Genomic DNA, 15511 nt, shown 5'->3' on the forward strand with positions numbered 1-15511 from the left:
TTTTTTCTTAGTCCCTCTGGGAAAACTACAGAGAAGACAAAGTTAACTGCAATATGTCTCATTCAAGATTTGACACGTTTACAGGTGACACATTGATGTCAGCAGTGAAAATCAATTTCTTCTCTACTTCCCCCTATGATTATCTACACACTTTTCTCAATCCCAAATTCTGTCAGAACACCTAATAAAAGTCCTCAGGAGAAAGTAGTAGAAGGAAATCTATGTGCCTGTCCACCTTATTTTCCAGTCCACAACTGTAATGTACGATGGCCTTTGTCTATAATGATCACTGATCCACATTCTTTTTTTCCAAGTCTTGCTAAACAGCTTTTCTTTCCCTGCCAAATTCTTTGTTTCTTTTAAGCTAAGAATCTAGAAATACATCCAGTGTCCCATCCATCAGTATACTCTCTCTCCACATTTACTAGCATTTGTGAGTGGTCAGAACCCATGGCTCCGTCTTCCATGTACTTCCTCCCAATATACACCTTCAGTAATACACTGCACACAAAGTGGCTTAAGAAAGGCCAACTATCTCTCTGGTTATCTTCCCTTCATACCTTTAAGTGTGTCCTTCTGTCCTCCTGTGTAAGGACTAAGCTGTCTCTTTCTCTCTGTTCTCTCTCAGCAGACTGTGCTTGGTTCCTCTCACAGCCCTAGGTAGCTGCTCCACACCGCCACCATCTCCCTGGAAAGTTAACTGTTGTTGTTGTTGTTGTTGTTGTTGTTGTTGTTGTTGTTGTTGTTGTTTTGTAGGAAAGACATCAGATCCTCTGAGTCAAATGAAAATTTTATCATGCCTCAAAGTCCTGAGTTTTTATCCAAATACTGATCAATATGACTACTCCACCAAGATCTGTCTGCCTCACCTAAGCTCAGGCAGTAGAATCTAAAACAACCAGATTCTGCTACCAGTTCTTAAGGGATACTCTTTATCCCTCTTCCCTAATTGTTTCTAATCTCCAGTCTGCTTTGGGATTTATGTAATAATAAAAGAGAAAAGGGATGTGGATAAACCAAAATAATGTCTTGTAAAAATCATTTTTTATCAATTTGGAATATACTTGGTGAAGGAAATTGGACCTTCCACATGATTTTGCTTAAATTAAGGTTAAAATGAATGTGCCCTCTTGAAGCACATAACATGTATCAAATGACAATGAAGAGAAGTTGCGAAACAGTGGCTAAAGGGCAAGAGGAAGACAACCTAGAAATAAACATTTGACACATATAATCAACAAAACATGTGTTGCACATGGATAAATGTTGTCTGGGCTTTTGGTGTTGGGGTACAGCCCACAGTGTACTTGGTGGTGGGGAGGTGTGGGGTTGGAGAACAGTTGAAGACTCCAAAGGCCTTCAAATTAAAGAGTTGCAAATATGTTTTGTGATAACAGCAAAATGCCTCTTGGAGACCCAGTGTTTTAAAGACCACTAGGCAGCCACACCCGAGGGGAACTTGGTAATCTTGCCTCCTACAGCCTGATCTGGCCTATAATCAATCTCCACCACAACTTTTTAAAATTAGATACAAGAGGCAGGGAGTTACCTTTGCAGCTGTAAAAATAGATATCTAGCTCCTTCAGCATGGAGGAGGAAGACCCTCAAATCATTTCTGGTGATGGTGGACCATCTTATCAAACTGGACCTGCTATTCTGCAGAGTCCACACCAATGTCCTCCATAAGAAGATATGATTACAGAGACTTTCAGAATTTCCATGAGAAAGTGAGGCAGCAGAGCCAGGTGGAAGAATCTTCATTCATTCAAAGAACATGTCTAAGCATACTATGTGCTGGGCCCTGTGGGAAAGACAAAGCTGAATAGAGCAAGCTCTGCTACAGGTCAGAAAGGAAAGGCCAGGAAGGAGGGAAGGGCAAAGAGGTGAGAAGGACTCTGGAGAGAAAACGCCAAAGAATAACCTCCCCTGAGGAATATTTTCCTCAGCAGACCTGAGAATATTTCTGGTCTGGAGGAGAACAGAGTGTAGGCCTCCAAATCACTCTGACCCCAGCAAATCTACCTGCCTTTCCCAAACTCCCAAGGCCTCTGGTCTGCAACTTCCAATCCAAAGTCTAGTTCTGGTGTCATGAAAGACACTCTGATCAAACCCCACAGGGCTAAACAGCCAGTCACACCCCGAGTTCAGCCTTCTTCCTCTCTTGCTCTTAGTTTTCTTTCCAACTGTATAAACATGAGAAATCACCTATTGGCTGCTTCTGCCTCAGAGGAGAGAGACCTGAGAAGAAAGTACAATCCAAACCCAAGGAGAGGTAAGAGCTTGCCCATTAGAGTCAGGACTTGGAGTGAAGCTTAGCTGGGCTCTCAAGGAATTGGGGTGAACAGGAGGTGGAGTCACTGAGGAGGTGGGGCCCCCAGGAGGCAAGGGCAAGGGCATAGTAGGAAAGGCTGAAGAAGGTGGACTGAGGGATTAAATGGGATTTTGTTGGAGACTTTTTGGCAGCAAGATGTGAATTTAGAAGTAAACAGGATTTCCTGGGTCCTGGGAATGCAGGAGGTCCTGGTTGTCTGGAAGAAGGTGTGGGGAACTGTGTGAAGCCTAGGCTGTGGTGATTTGGAGGCCAGTTGCAGATCCAGCTAAAGATCTTACTCAGCAGTTCTTTAAACAAGGATAGAAGCACCCACCAGCAGCCTCTTCCAGAAACTCCTACCAGTCTTCTCTACCAGCACCATCCATCCCTACCCCTCACCCATATTTCCCATCATTCCAAAATAAGACTAAAAGGGAACTGGCTTAAGCTTCACCAGGAGGGATTTCCTGAGATAGTCACTTAGCATTCATAGCATATTCTAACCACATATGTGTTGAGCATTGTGCTAGAAGAAGTAAAGAAAAAGATATAATCCCTGCCCAGAGAGCTTTCTGCTCTAGACAGTCAAAACACAGACCTTTCAAGACCCTGAAACAGTTACAAAAGGAAAGTGCCACCCCATTCCCAGAATGTTAATCCTCAAAAAGAAGCAATACTTCTCAATGATGGAGAAGGAGGGGCCTACTTAAAGACTGAGGGCTAAATGCATGAGTGATGGACCCAACAAGACTTCAGACAAAAAGGGGCACCACTGACTCTACTTAATAGTGCTGAGATTCCATTAAAGCCTAAATTAGGTTCCTTAAAGATTGGGATGGAGGTGGAGGGAGGGGAGAGAAGTGTTGCAGCAGGTTCCTAAAGGGACAGAGTCTATACTAACTAAACTAAGACAGAGCATTAAAATAGGAGCAGCAAGAATTGCTCCAGATGTCAGGAAGAACCTCCAACTAAGGAAAATATAAAAATCACATTGACCCCGCCCTAACTCATCTTCAGTAGACATGGAACAAAGGCACTAATTGACTACCTCACTTATTCCAGGTGCTATGCTTGGTAGTAGATGAGAGGCCCAGCCAGGACTACAGAGCCAAAATTTCTAGAGGCAAAGGAAACATGCAGGAATTGGAAGGATGGCTGTCATGACAGATCAGAAGGGGAAGGGCACCTGGGGATTTCATTTATGTCTGCTCCAAAAATCCTAGGCTGTCTTCCCCTGCTACAAGCTGGGATTTTACCAGATGCGCATCTGCTTGAGGGAAAGAAGGACAGATACAAAGGGAGAGTCTGTTTATCCTTGTATTTGGTCCCAAGATCAATCCCTTCCCCTTTTTCCCGGTGCTATTCACTGCCTGCTTGGTAGAGGTCTCCATTCTCTGCCTTGGTCTCTCTTTTTATAGGTTTAATATGTATATATGTGTGGGGGCCCTTTAGTGGAGGGCTGCTTGAAGGCATTGATTGTGACTGCTCAATTATTTCTACATTGTTGACCCCACATTAATGGACAGTCATTAGTAAATTATTTTGTTATACTTTACATGGTGCTTATTTTGCTCTCAATGCAGACATTGTCCCAGTCCTTACCCTCTCCTCACTCTTCTCCATGTGATCCCTAACCAGTCTGTCCCCAGCACTTTCTCCAGAGCTTGTCAGCCTGGCTTCCTGTCTGCCTCTGTTTCTCTTTCTCCTCGGCCCCCACTACCCTTGCACTGGTTGTGCCACGCTGCATTGACTCTCAGAAATTTCAGCTGTGCTTCAGGTCTGTTTTGACTACAGCATTTTGGGGGAAAGGGTAAGGGAGGAAGTTTTCATATCCGTGTAGGGGCCTCTGGGATCCCCAGGTTGGTACTCGACTCCTAGGTTGTTGCTATAGCAGCAACTTCACCCTGTCAGCTTCCTGGGCACACCCACCACCCAGCAGCACCTGAGAGGGGACCAGGCTCAGCAGGGACCAGGTGAGATGGAAGAGGGTCATAAAGAAAATATATGTCCCCCTCCCTGGCCTGGCTCCCTTCTCCTGCTCCACACCTGCCTCCTTCTCTCTCTTTGTCTTCCACCATCCCACCTCCTCCTTGTAGCCCTGTCTTCTTCCTTCCTACTTTGCTTCCTTTACCTTTATCTCTGTCAGGAAGATATGTCTGTTTGTGGGCCTATCATCTGTCTATCTGACCTATTAGACCACATGTTTTGTGGTCTGAGATTCTCCAGGACAGTGTCTGCCATCAGCTCTTCCTTCTATCCATCTCCCTCCTGGCTTCCCTCCCTCAGTCTCTGAGGGTCTCTCTTCCCATCACATCTTTATGGGTTTCACCCAGTATGCCTTTTAGTTTCTCCACTCACATCTCCTCCTGTGTCTGCACTGACAGCTAAATACACACTATGCACAGTATAAGGAAAATAACTTACTAGTGACTGTCCATTAATTTGGGTTCAACATTGTAGACACTTTCTGAGAAGTCATGATCAATGCCTTCAAGGAGCTCCTCACTAAAGGGCTCCCACAAATATATACATGCAACCCATAAAAGAAGAAACTGAGGCAGAGATTAAAGACCTTGGGGCCAGTGTACATGCTTGAATCTAGGTTTCAAGGGAAGAGTGATAAAGCAACCAGCCTAGTGTGTGAAGACCTAAGACTTAGCATAGCAAGTTGGACCCTACCTTTTCACCCCAGGCTTTCCTGGGGCTCTGCAAAGACTAGCTCCCCCAGCTCCTCTCAGGTCCAGTGGAGAACTTAAGAACATTAACTTAAACAATCTAAAGGGAAATTGTTCTCCCACTCCAGTCCCTGCCAGCCACATTTGAAGGTCCCAGAGGCCAGAAATCTGACCAGAGCCCAAGGAGTCTCTAGAAGCAGGGGGAGTGAGGGTAGAGAGGGAACCTTCTAGAAAAGTCCTCCAGAAAAGACATGGAAGAAAAACCCACCAGGTCCATCCCATCCCCCATGGACTCCTAGAAGTTTAATAAAGTTCAGAATGTCCAGGACTTCCATGAAATTAAATCCAGGAGCTGAATTATTACATTTCTTCTCCAAGTTCTACCCTTTACCCTCCCCCACCTCCATGGACACACATCGTTTATGAAACACACTGAACCAGATCCTGGACTTCAGAAACTTCCTCTACTAAAGAAATGGGCTTAATTTCAGGAAAAGAAATTAAGAATACACTTTTGAAAGGATTCCCTTAGAGTTAGGATTGGTAAATGGTAGAATGGGAGAAACACCCACACATACACACATCTACACACACAACCCAAACAGGAAAAAGAAAGCCATCTCTTGACAGCTTCTTTCCTTGTGTATTGGACCTCCAGATGATGCGTCCCAATCAAGGAACAAAATGTAGTTTCTTTCCAAATAGTAGGAAACTAATTCCCCTCTAAGCCTAGCTCCAGGAGGGAGATGATTGTTTCCCTCCCCAGTCATGGCAAACATTATGAAGAAGGATTACACAACCTGTAGGTAAGAGCCCACATGCAGATGCCTAGTTTGTTGTCTGATCCCCCAAGGCCTCCCTCTCCTGTTTGATCTCAACCTTCCAGCACCTCTCAGTGTCCATTCTTTGGACTTACCCTGTCATCCCACCCAGGGAGAAGGAAAGCATCCCAAGGGAGGAGAGAAGATAGGGCCCTGTTCTCTGGGAACAGAGACACACAAGACATGAAACCCTGGGGGAAATACCATATAAGTTAATAGAGTGTAGCGAGATCCTTTTAGTACTCAGGGACCTATGGAAAGGAGGATGGAAATAGAGACTGAGACTACAAAGCAAGATCAAAGTGAAAGAAATGTCAGATTTAGAGGCAGAGGGATATAAAAGGCTTGGTAGGCGAGAGGCTGATATACTCAGCAGGCTTGAAGAGAGTAAGCTGAGAAGATATCAAAGATGAGAATGAGGATGGTTTAAAATGGCTAGTACATTTAGATTCATAAATCTTTACAACTATACACAGGTCTTTTGCATAAATCTCATGTTATCCTCAATAATAGGCTACAGAAGCGGTATTAGTGCTGCTATTTTACAGATAACGAAACTAAGGCACGGAGAGGTTAAGTAACTTGCATCAAGTCACAGAGCTGTTAAGGGCAAAGAATCAAATGACTGCACTGTGGTGACCCCTCCTGGAGGTTCTTCCCTGGGAAGCAGTCAAGCTTAGGGCCTTGTGTGTGAGGGAGAAGTGACCCCCAGTGGGCAAAAGACCTGCCTCCTGGGGTTCTTCTCAAGCATCTTCTGCCCAGGAGAGCTTGGCCAAATTTAGGACTCATCCGGGAAGTGGGGAAATCATACCTTACCATTGCAGATTAAAGGCTAAACCAGATTATTGATTGAATATCTCTGAGCTTTAAAACATAATTCAATCCATGGAGGGTGTGGGTAAAGGGGATAGTCAGGATAAAGCTCTCAAAGCCTCCAGTCTTCCCATTACTCCTACCTAACCCCATCCCTGTATTCCTCTCCCTCTTTCTGTCTCTTAACCTTCAGGGGCCTCTTCCCCACCTGTCTAGGCCCTGGCCTCTGTTTCCCCCCAGCCATGGCTCACTAGCCTATGCAGTCCAGGCTCAGTCATCCTTACAGCATGTGAGGACACATCACAGCCAGAGATGTTAGCCTAGCTTCCCAGAACCTTGTCTACCCAGCCCAGGGTCACCATGGAGCTACAACAATGGTATATTTTTACATTGCTGCCCCACATCCCCACCACCTCTGCTCCCCTGTTGTATCCCATCCCTGGAGGGGTGGCCCTCTAGGTCATCTCAGCCCAAGCACTCTGACCCTGTTTCCTCCATCTCTCTGCCTCACTAACACACATTCCCTAACACACACCACACACACACACACACACACACACACACACACACACACACACCTGGACATTCCCTCCTCATCTGTATCTAAAGTTCAGATTCTCTACCTCAAGATCATGCTCTTCCTGAGAGCTCTGACTTATCTGATCCTCTCCTCTCCATTTTCCTGCTCCTTGCTAACTAGATGAGTATCATTCTCCTTGTCTCCTAGGAAATTTTCTAGAATTCTGTGTTTTCCTCCATATTCCCTCTTAGGTCATTGACAGTCATCCATCATCTAAGTCACAGGGCCTTGTCCAGTTGCCCTTGACCCACTCAGTTTACAAACATTTGGTGAGGGAGCACCCAGAGCTCTGTGCCTTTCTGTCTTGGTTCTCAGCCTCATCCTCCCAGGTGCAGGAGCTCCTGCAGGACAGGGATCCTGCTCCTCCCTCTGGGTCTCCCCTCAGTGCCCAACAAACATATAGAGGGTAGAGAGTGTGACTCACTGATTCTTCTCCCTAGAAGAAAGGAGGGAACTGAGGAAGAAACCCAAGCAAGGACATCATCTGAGCCTACACTGCCCTGTGAGGTTTAGTGTCAGGGAAGCAGACAACTGGAGGGAATCCATCTCTAGTGGGGCAGTGCTTTCCTTTAGAGATCCCAGAGCATGTGTGCGTGTGTGTGTGTGTGTGTGTGTGTGTGTGTGTGTGTGTGTGTGTGTCTGTGTGTGTCTGTGTGTGTCTGTGTGTACCTGACATGCAGGGAGGGGAGAGGAAGAGGCAAGCCTGAAGTTCCAGGAGTCCAGACCCTGTCTGGAGGTGAGAGTATTTCAGGAGCTGGATTCCCAGACCCTCTGCAGCCCCAGCACACACAGCCCCATGACCACAGGGACAGAAGGTGGTCAACAGTGCCACCACAGGATGAATGGAGGCTGGACTTTGGGCAGCCTTCATCCTCCCTGGGTTGGAATTTGCTCCATCCAGTGCACAATTCACATGGTTTTCTGTGTTCTGTGGTTCAGTCCAGTCCCTACCCTCCCTTCTTGTCCACACTCATGGGCATTTCCTGTGTTCAGAGCTTAGGGCACTTGTTAGGCTAAACCATATTAAATTCCTGATACTTGGTTTTGGCTCATAGAGTCTCTTACTTAGTTCCTTCTCTTCTAAACATTTTTTGACTCCAGGCTAAGGAAACAGGGGAGCATACTGAGGAAGGAAAATAATAAGAGCTAATATGCATTGATTGCATACTATGTACTGAGTATGTTACATCCTTACCACAGCACTAGTTCTCACTACAGTCCCAGGGATTAGTTTCTGAAGCCCCTGCAGTTCTTTCCCACATTTTACAGGTGAGTGAGTCCAGGTGAAGAGGCTACATGGGGAGGAACAGGGCTGGGATTCCAGCTCAGCCTAGGACCTTCTGCTTCACCATTGCCCCCCACAACCAGGGGAGTCCTGGCAGAGACTGGGAGCCAGAAGGCAATGCCTGCAGCTACACAAAAGGAAGGGGGAGGTGGAAACAGGTCAAAATGGAACTCTGGAGGGGCCAGAAGAGCCCCGATGGAAAGGGTGGTGGCAAAAACCAGAGACCATACCTGAAATCAAGTGGGAAAAGGGCTAGTTCAAGAAAGAACACACACAGGCAGAAACACAGGGAGTGTTGGGACGTAGATTGGGAGGTGGTGGCAACAGGCAGGGTGCGGCAGGGTGGAAGGAAGACATGCAAGGGAAGGCCAATGTGGGTGTAGACAGAGTAGAAGGGCAAGATAAACTGCGCATAGTGTGCTCCTGGGATGCTGTGGTAGCAGAAACATGGGGGAGAAAGATAATGTCCAAGGGAAAGTTGGAAAGTAGGAGGGAGTAGAAGAGTTGTGGGACTATTGCAAATAGAGGAACCCAGAGTAGATGCAGAGCCCATAGAGGTGAGTCTGAGTTAGCAGCACCCAGGGTGAGAAGGGGGGACCGGTGGTGATTGCAGGACTGGGGAAGAAGTGAATGAGGGAGCACACCCATAATCACACACACACACACACACACACACACACACACACCTTTCCATGGCAAAAGAAGCAATTGTCTGATGACTGGCTCTGAGGTCCAAGTAAGTGAACTCAGCCTCATAGCTTCAAACCCTGGCAGGAATTTAAAGTTCATGGAAGGCAGGGCCACAGGGCTCAGAGGAGGGGTAGGGAGAGGGAGGTTATGAGACAATGTCTGTTGTGTCCTGTGGTTGATAGGCCTTGGGTGCCTGAGAGTGTACATGCAGATGAGTGTATATGTCTGAGGAGCAGCCTGGGCCTGCAGGACTGTGTGTCTGTCTGTTGGCCCTATAATTCTTCATGCAGGTTTCTCCCCTGAAAGAAGTCTGTTCATGGTTTACCGTGTTTCTGGTCTCCCTGTGCATAGCACATTGCCATTTTGCTCTTTGCATCCTTGTCATGACCTTAGCCAGGGCAGATGGAGCCAGTGGAGGAGAGAGACAGAAGGTGATGTTTGGGTAGTCAGGGGTCCTAGCCAGCCTCACTTTTTACACAGGCACATGCACACATACACATACACAACACACACCCTTGCACATATGCTGCTCTCCACCACATGCAGCCAAATAAAATACACAAAATTAACTTAGGTACCATTCACACATGATCATATGGAGACACAGTGAATAAAGGTGCTCAGACATACCAACAGGTCAATCACCCATGCAGATGGAAAGACAAGAGCCTGGGGCACACAGCTACCTGGATGTACATTCCCCCTCCCCTCCACAACACACACAGAAGACATGCAAACTTGGGTACACACTGCTCCAGACAATTGTGTGCACACACTTCACTGCTTAACACATATCAGGGATTCCTCCAGTGGGTCCCAACCTCTCCCAGCAAATTCAGAACACCCAGCCTGGCCGTAAGATCTACACCTCTCTATACCCCTTCATGCTGGTTCCCCAATCCAAGTACTTGTTCCAGATCAGCAAAGCTGTCTCCTTTCTGGCTTATGGTTTGCTCATCCTGCTTCAGAAGCAACACAGAGAGAAGTTCTCTTCCTCTTTTCCTCCTCCATCCCATGCCCTATTGGGTTTCTCCTTCTATACCCTGCTCTTGACCCCCTCCGCCAGGCAGCCTTCTCTGATAAACTAGCTGGCCCTGATTCTGAATGTGCCTTTGTCCTTTGCAGTTGTTCGTCTGTGCTGGGTGAGTGTCACCAGGTAACTTTGCATATTTGTTGGCAGGGAGGGGACTGTAATCTCCCTAAGGGCAGTACGATTTGACTAAGAATTTCAGGCAAAGGCAGGCCTCACCCTCCAGTACCATGCTGGGAGTGCTCCTGAGAGCACCACTACCTGGTTTTCACAGACAGACCAAAAATTAATATGGGCTCCAGCCGCCACCAGGAATGTCTCCCTCTGCCACATGCTGCAAGCATCTCCTTCTCAATGACCTTGCGTCTGACAGATGCATCTGTTTACCCTCTTCTCTCTCCCATCCCCTCCAGTGCTGCCCTGAGTCCTGAGGTGAGCTGATGTGGAAAGTGCAGAGGTGATAAAGCAAGTGGCCCTTTGTGTGGAGATGGAAGGCTGGAATGATGCAGAGCAGGCTCAGACTGCGGCACTCTGCTCCTCACAGAACATTCTCCAAGACTCCAGATTTGGGTTGTCTCCATGCCTACTGTGCTGGTCGGTCAGGGCCTGGGGCTTCCCTGTCCACTCCCCAGTCAGTCCACAGGACCCACTGGAAATTCTGGGAGGGCATTCAAAGTCCCCCTAGGCCAGGTATCTGTTTGTCTGGAGTATTCTGTGAGAAGAAGAGTGAGGAGAGGTGAGAGACCCCCTGGAAGTGCTTTGCAGGAGGGGCCTGGGGTATGCAGAACGGAAAGACTGGGAGCTTTTCCTCTGCATGCTGGACCAGAACTGCCAGCAGCTCCTTGTACCCCTCAGACAGGCACATGCAGGCAATGAGTCAGAAAGGAGATAGGGCTGGTCTTCAAAAAGGGGAAGAGTAACAAAGTGTGTGTCCCTTTTTCATCCCCTCATGGCACCTGTAACCCTGCTTGTACATAGGAAGCTGTTAAAGTTAAAATAAAGATTTTATTTCACCAGGTCTCCCACAATAAGCACCTAAAATACCTAAGACAGGGGAACTCAATCTCTTTCATTATTCCTTCTGACTTCCACTCTCACTCACTCACCTCCAGCAATTCAGTATCTGCCCCCAGGACAGTTTCCCTTTACCAAGCTTTCCAAGCACCCAGTGATCATGGGACCCTAGGTTAAATCCCAGTTATTCCAACTCTTCCTCCTCCATCACTAACATGATGCCCCTCTCTCCTCCTCTCCCCCTTGCCCACCCAATCGCACTTGGCCCCCTGGGTGTCTCTCCAAAGACAGGTAGTCACTAATGAGCACTGAGCACTAGAAGGGGAGGGTCAAGGGCAGCCTGGTGGGTGGGAGGGGGTTCCAGAGCTAGCAGATAAGGAATCCCATCAGCATCTGTCAAATATGCCATCTCCCTCCAGCATCCCTGCCTCTTGTCTCCTGGCTCAAATTTACTGATGTCTAGACTCATAGTGCCTGGTCAGGTCCAGAGCCATTTCTCCAGGACTATAACTATTCCTACAGTATTTCTTTGAAAACTCCTGTTGACTCTGTGAAGCTGAGGTTGTACATGGAACCCAAGGAGCAAGAGAAATTGCTATCTTCACTCCGTATCCTGATCTCAGCCTCTTCTCTCCATCACACCTGCCCAAAAGCAGAGCTTGAAACTTGAGATGGCAAAGAGGGTTAAATCTCAGGAAGACAGTCTCAGCCTTAAGGAGGTCCTGAGTGCTTCCAAAAACAAGAGGAGATGGCTGAGAATGATGGTCTTGGACAAATAAAGATCACCTCTGTTACACAATCTCCACCAGGGTGTCAGGGACTCTTTCCTAAGAACTTGAGGGAACCTTTCCAGGAGCGACCTGTGAAGAGCTCAGAAGCCACAAGAGGGTGGCAGAGAACAGCTCTCCCTGCAGAGCCAGCTCTGGGTCCTGGGTGCTGTTATAGGGCTGGGCTGCCCAGGCTGGGGGATGACTCCCACAAGAACCTACAAATTTCTGAATTCAGGAAACCTCTCCTGAAGCCCTTTCCACTGACATATCTTTTTGCCTTTGGGCCCTGAAATGCCTTAACTCACTCTAGCCCCCTTCCCTTTTCTGGTCTCAAACACAGAATGACTTTTCTTTTATGACTGTACAGCTGATGACATCCCAGTTGAAAGAGATGATGCTTTACAGGGTCACAGCTGATAACTAGACCCTGAACTGGAACCCAAGTTTTCTTGATTCCCAATACAGGGGTCTTCTCATTTGTGCTGACTGCTGCTCCTAACAGGAAAAACATACTTTGTAGTCCCCAGTGGGAAGCCTGCTCACAACCCTTGGTGTATAAAACTGATGTCAAAGCTGTACCCTTCCCCCATGTGATATGTTTACATACATGACTGGTGCACACAGGACTGTTAACCATGGAGCACAGACACGTACACCACAAACACCGTGCTGTGCACACCCTCACCCTCAGCACACATACCCCTCTGCCCCTCAGAGTCCCACAGCCCCTGCCATTCTCTTCCTACTTCTTGAACTGCAACGGGAACTTCTGTTCACAATTTGCTCTTTTCCCTGTGTTTCCAGAGGTTCCTCAAAGCTACACACAGGGAAGCACTTTCCCCATTCTAATCTTAGTCCTTCCTTCCTCAGCCTGTGTTTCCCATTTGCCCTGGCACAGCTTGGAGTGACAGGGGAAAACAGAGGGAAAATTGGTGGTCTCTGAGCTCCCTTCTGTGAATCTGTCTCTTTAATCATGGCCTTCCTGCCCCGGAAAGGTCTGACCCATCTGTGATCCACCAGCTTTAGCCCCACATCCTCTCAGTGTCCCTACACTCTGACCCACTTCCCTATCTAGAAGAAACTACTTCCATGCTTGGGAATGAGGGTGTTAGGTTTCAACTGCATAAATTCTGGTTGAGCTTATAGGCCACAAAGTGCAAGAAGCAGATTTGACTTAGACTCAGTAAGAAATTCGCAGCACAAGGGGTTGTAAGACTCAGCTTGTGTGAAATAGAGCAAGAATGAATATATGGCCTTCCCAGAGGACTCCAACAGACAAGGACTTGGTTTGGCCCTGTCTTGGTAATACTGACTAGAAATATAAGTCTTCACTGTGATTCTCATCATCCCAGCCTCAGGAAGTGGCACACAGAGACTTCTGGGGACTCTAAGGCCCTCAGGCAGAATGGGTGGAGCTTAGAGTTAGGAAGTGCAGCCTGGTTACATCATTCCCAAATCCTGGAGGTGGAGTTGGGGGGAGAGAGTAGGCCTGAACCCTCCACTATCTGGCACCTTCCCATCCTGGCCCCACCTCTTTATGGCCCTCCTGGTCAGAGCAGGGCCTCTGAGCTCTTCCAATGCAAACCCTGTGTGAAGGCTTCAGGACACAGTCTCCAACCAGACTCAGAGCTGGGACCCTGATGCCATCCCCCTGTGCCTGGCAAGACAGAGGCACCTACTGCTCAGGCTACCCAAGCCCCTACTCCCAAAGCACAGACAGCCTTTCTCTTCTGGCTTCCCACCTCCTCTACCCCATACCACAGACTTAAACCTGCTGGAAATTTGCACAAACCACATCAAAGACATCTTCAGCTATGAGTATTCAGGTTCCCCTGGGAGAGTGCACACACATTTACACATGCCCACATGCAGATGCACACACACAAATGCTCACACTCATGCATATACACAGACACAAACCCTTAAAATACACACATATACATTCCCATACATCACAAACATTCTCATATGTATGTAACACAAAGACACACAAACTCATACATTTACATAGGCATGCACACACAAATGTATACACTGTTATACACTCATTACACTGCACACATACAAACCATTCTATTCCTTCTTCTAAGAATCCAAAGCCCAGCCCTCTAGATTCTAGAGATGTAGAATGTCTAGGAAAAGCTTGGGGACCCACAGGAAACCTGTTTCCAGTTTCCTGGGCCACACTGGAACTCCTTTGCTATATTCCCATTTCTGCCACAGAGTTTCTAGGACTCTGGCCCATACCATGAATGGTGAACCTGCACAGATAATTCATTCCTTCATATAAGAAACATTTTAGAACACCTGCCTGCTACCTCCCACCTCATCTCCCACTCCCAGACAGGTCTGAAACTTAGGCAGACACATAAAAGAGTTAAGACTCTCTGCCCAGTGCTGTGGTGGAAAGAAAAAGAGCTCAGGACCCAAGGACCTGAGTTCAAATCCTGCCTTTGCCTCTTAATATGATGTGTTATCTTGGACACTTGACATTGCCTCTCTGAACCTCAGTTTCATCACCTGTAATGTGGTATTAATAAAATTTACCTAATAATTCCATGAGGATTAAAAGACAGTTAAACCTTCCATTAGCAATATGTCCACCTGTCGAAAGCAACCCCATTTCAGTCCCCAGTACCCATGGTGAGCATCTCCCCAATACCTTTGCAGTCATGCTATCCCTGACACAGAAACCTAGTCTCCTTCAGCCTCAGACCTTCAGTTGAATACGCTTAGGGAAATGTGATCTCTGACTTGGCAGACTGCCCCAACCCTGCCTTTCCTGCCTCTTCTGGTCCATCATGCCTCTCGCCCATTTGCAGGTTGATTCTTCCATATTAACCTTTAATACTGCTGACCATCGACCACATGTTCACAATGGAGCACTGATCTCATGCATCAAAAGGACACAAAATGCTTATCACCCCTAAGGGAGCTGAGGGAAAACTGACCTCCTAGTCTTTAAGATTTAGCAAGCACCCTGAGCCCACATAATTCACCAACTAACCCTTCTTTGTATACCTATAGATCATGCATCCTTTCCTAGAAAAGAACAGAATCCTTCTGCACATCATGAAACAGAAACCAGACCCCCTTGAACAACCTCTTACCACTGAGATGAGATAACATCTGTTTCTGGCACCACCAAGTCTGCAGGTAATCAAGAAATATTAGGGACTACTATACTGCCTTTACTGATTGACTGCCCTCAGATCTTTCTATAAACCCTGGGCAGGCAGAGTCCTTACAGAGTTGGCCTTTGGACAAGAGTCCCCCTTTTCCCCAATTGGCTGGTATCCTGAATAAAACTCATATTCCTTTTGAATCAAAATTCTTCTCTTAAATATTGGCTTTTGGAACAATGGACAGGTGAATTTGAGTTTTGGTAACAAATTTTGGCAAGTCAGCCAAAAACCAAATCCCTTGCAGCATCCTGTTCCCTGGGCATCCCAAAGTAGAGCAGTTGGCCAGTAGCTGGCCAGGGCTCCCTCCTTTGTTTCCAATGCTAGTAGGTTGGACTGC

At 47.2% G+C, this 15511-nt stretch overlaps 1 protein-coding gene and 1 long non-coding RNA gene across 2 annotated transcripts in view; one reads left to right on the forward strand and one right to left on the reverse strand.

The window, feature by feature from the left end:
* Positions 1 to 15511, reverse strand: part of LOC102948739 (cationic amino acid transporter 3-like) — a 58586-nt gene that overhangs the window by 17075 nt on the left and 26000 nt on the right. Inside the window, 1 exon segment of the mRNA XM_042991867.1 lies at positions 561 to 688. The gene's annotated coding sequence lies outside the window, so the exon portion shown is untranslated.
* Positions 2211 to 15511, forward strand: part of LOC122240313 — a 40475-nt gene continuing 27174 nt past the window's right edge. Inside the window, exons 1-2 of the long non-coding RNA XR_006219818.1 lie at positions 2211 to 2272; positions 15017 to 15145. This is a non-coding gene — a long non-coding RNA (uncharacterized LOC122240313). The remainder of the gene's footprint in view (positions 2273 to 15016; positions 15146 to 15511) is intronic.

This window comes from Panthera tigris, chromosome B4 (genome assembly GCF_018350195.1).
Source record: "Panthera tigris isolate Pti1 chromosome B4, P.tigris_Pti1_mat1.1, whole genome shotgun sequence".
In the NCBI taxonomy this organism is placed as follows: domain Eukaryota; kingdom Metazoa; phylum Chordata; class Mammalia; order Carnivora; family Felidae; genus Panthera; species Panthera tigris.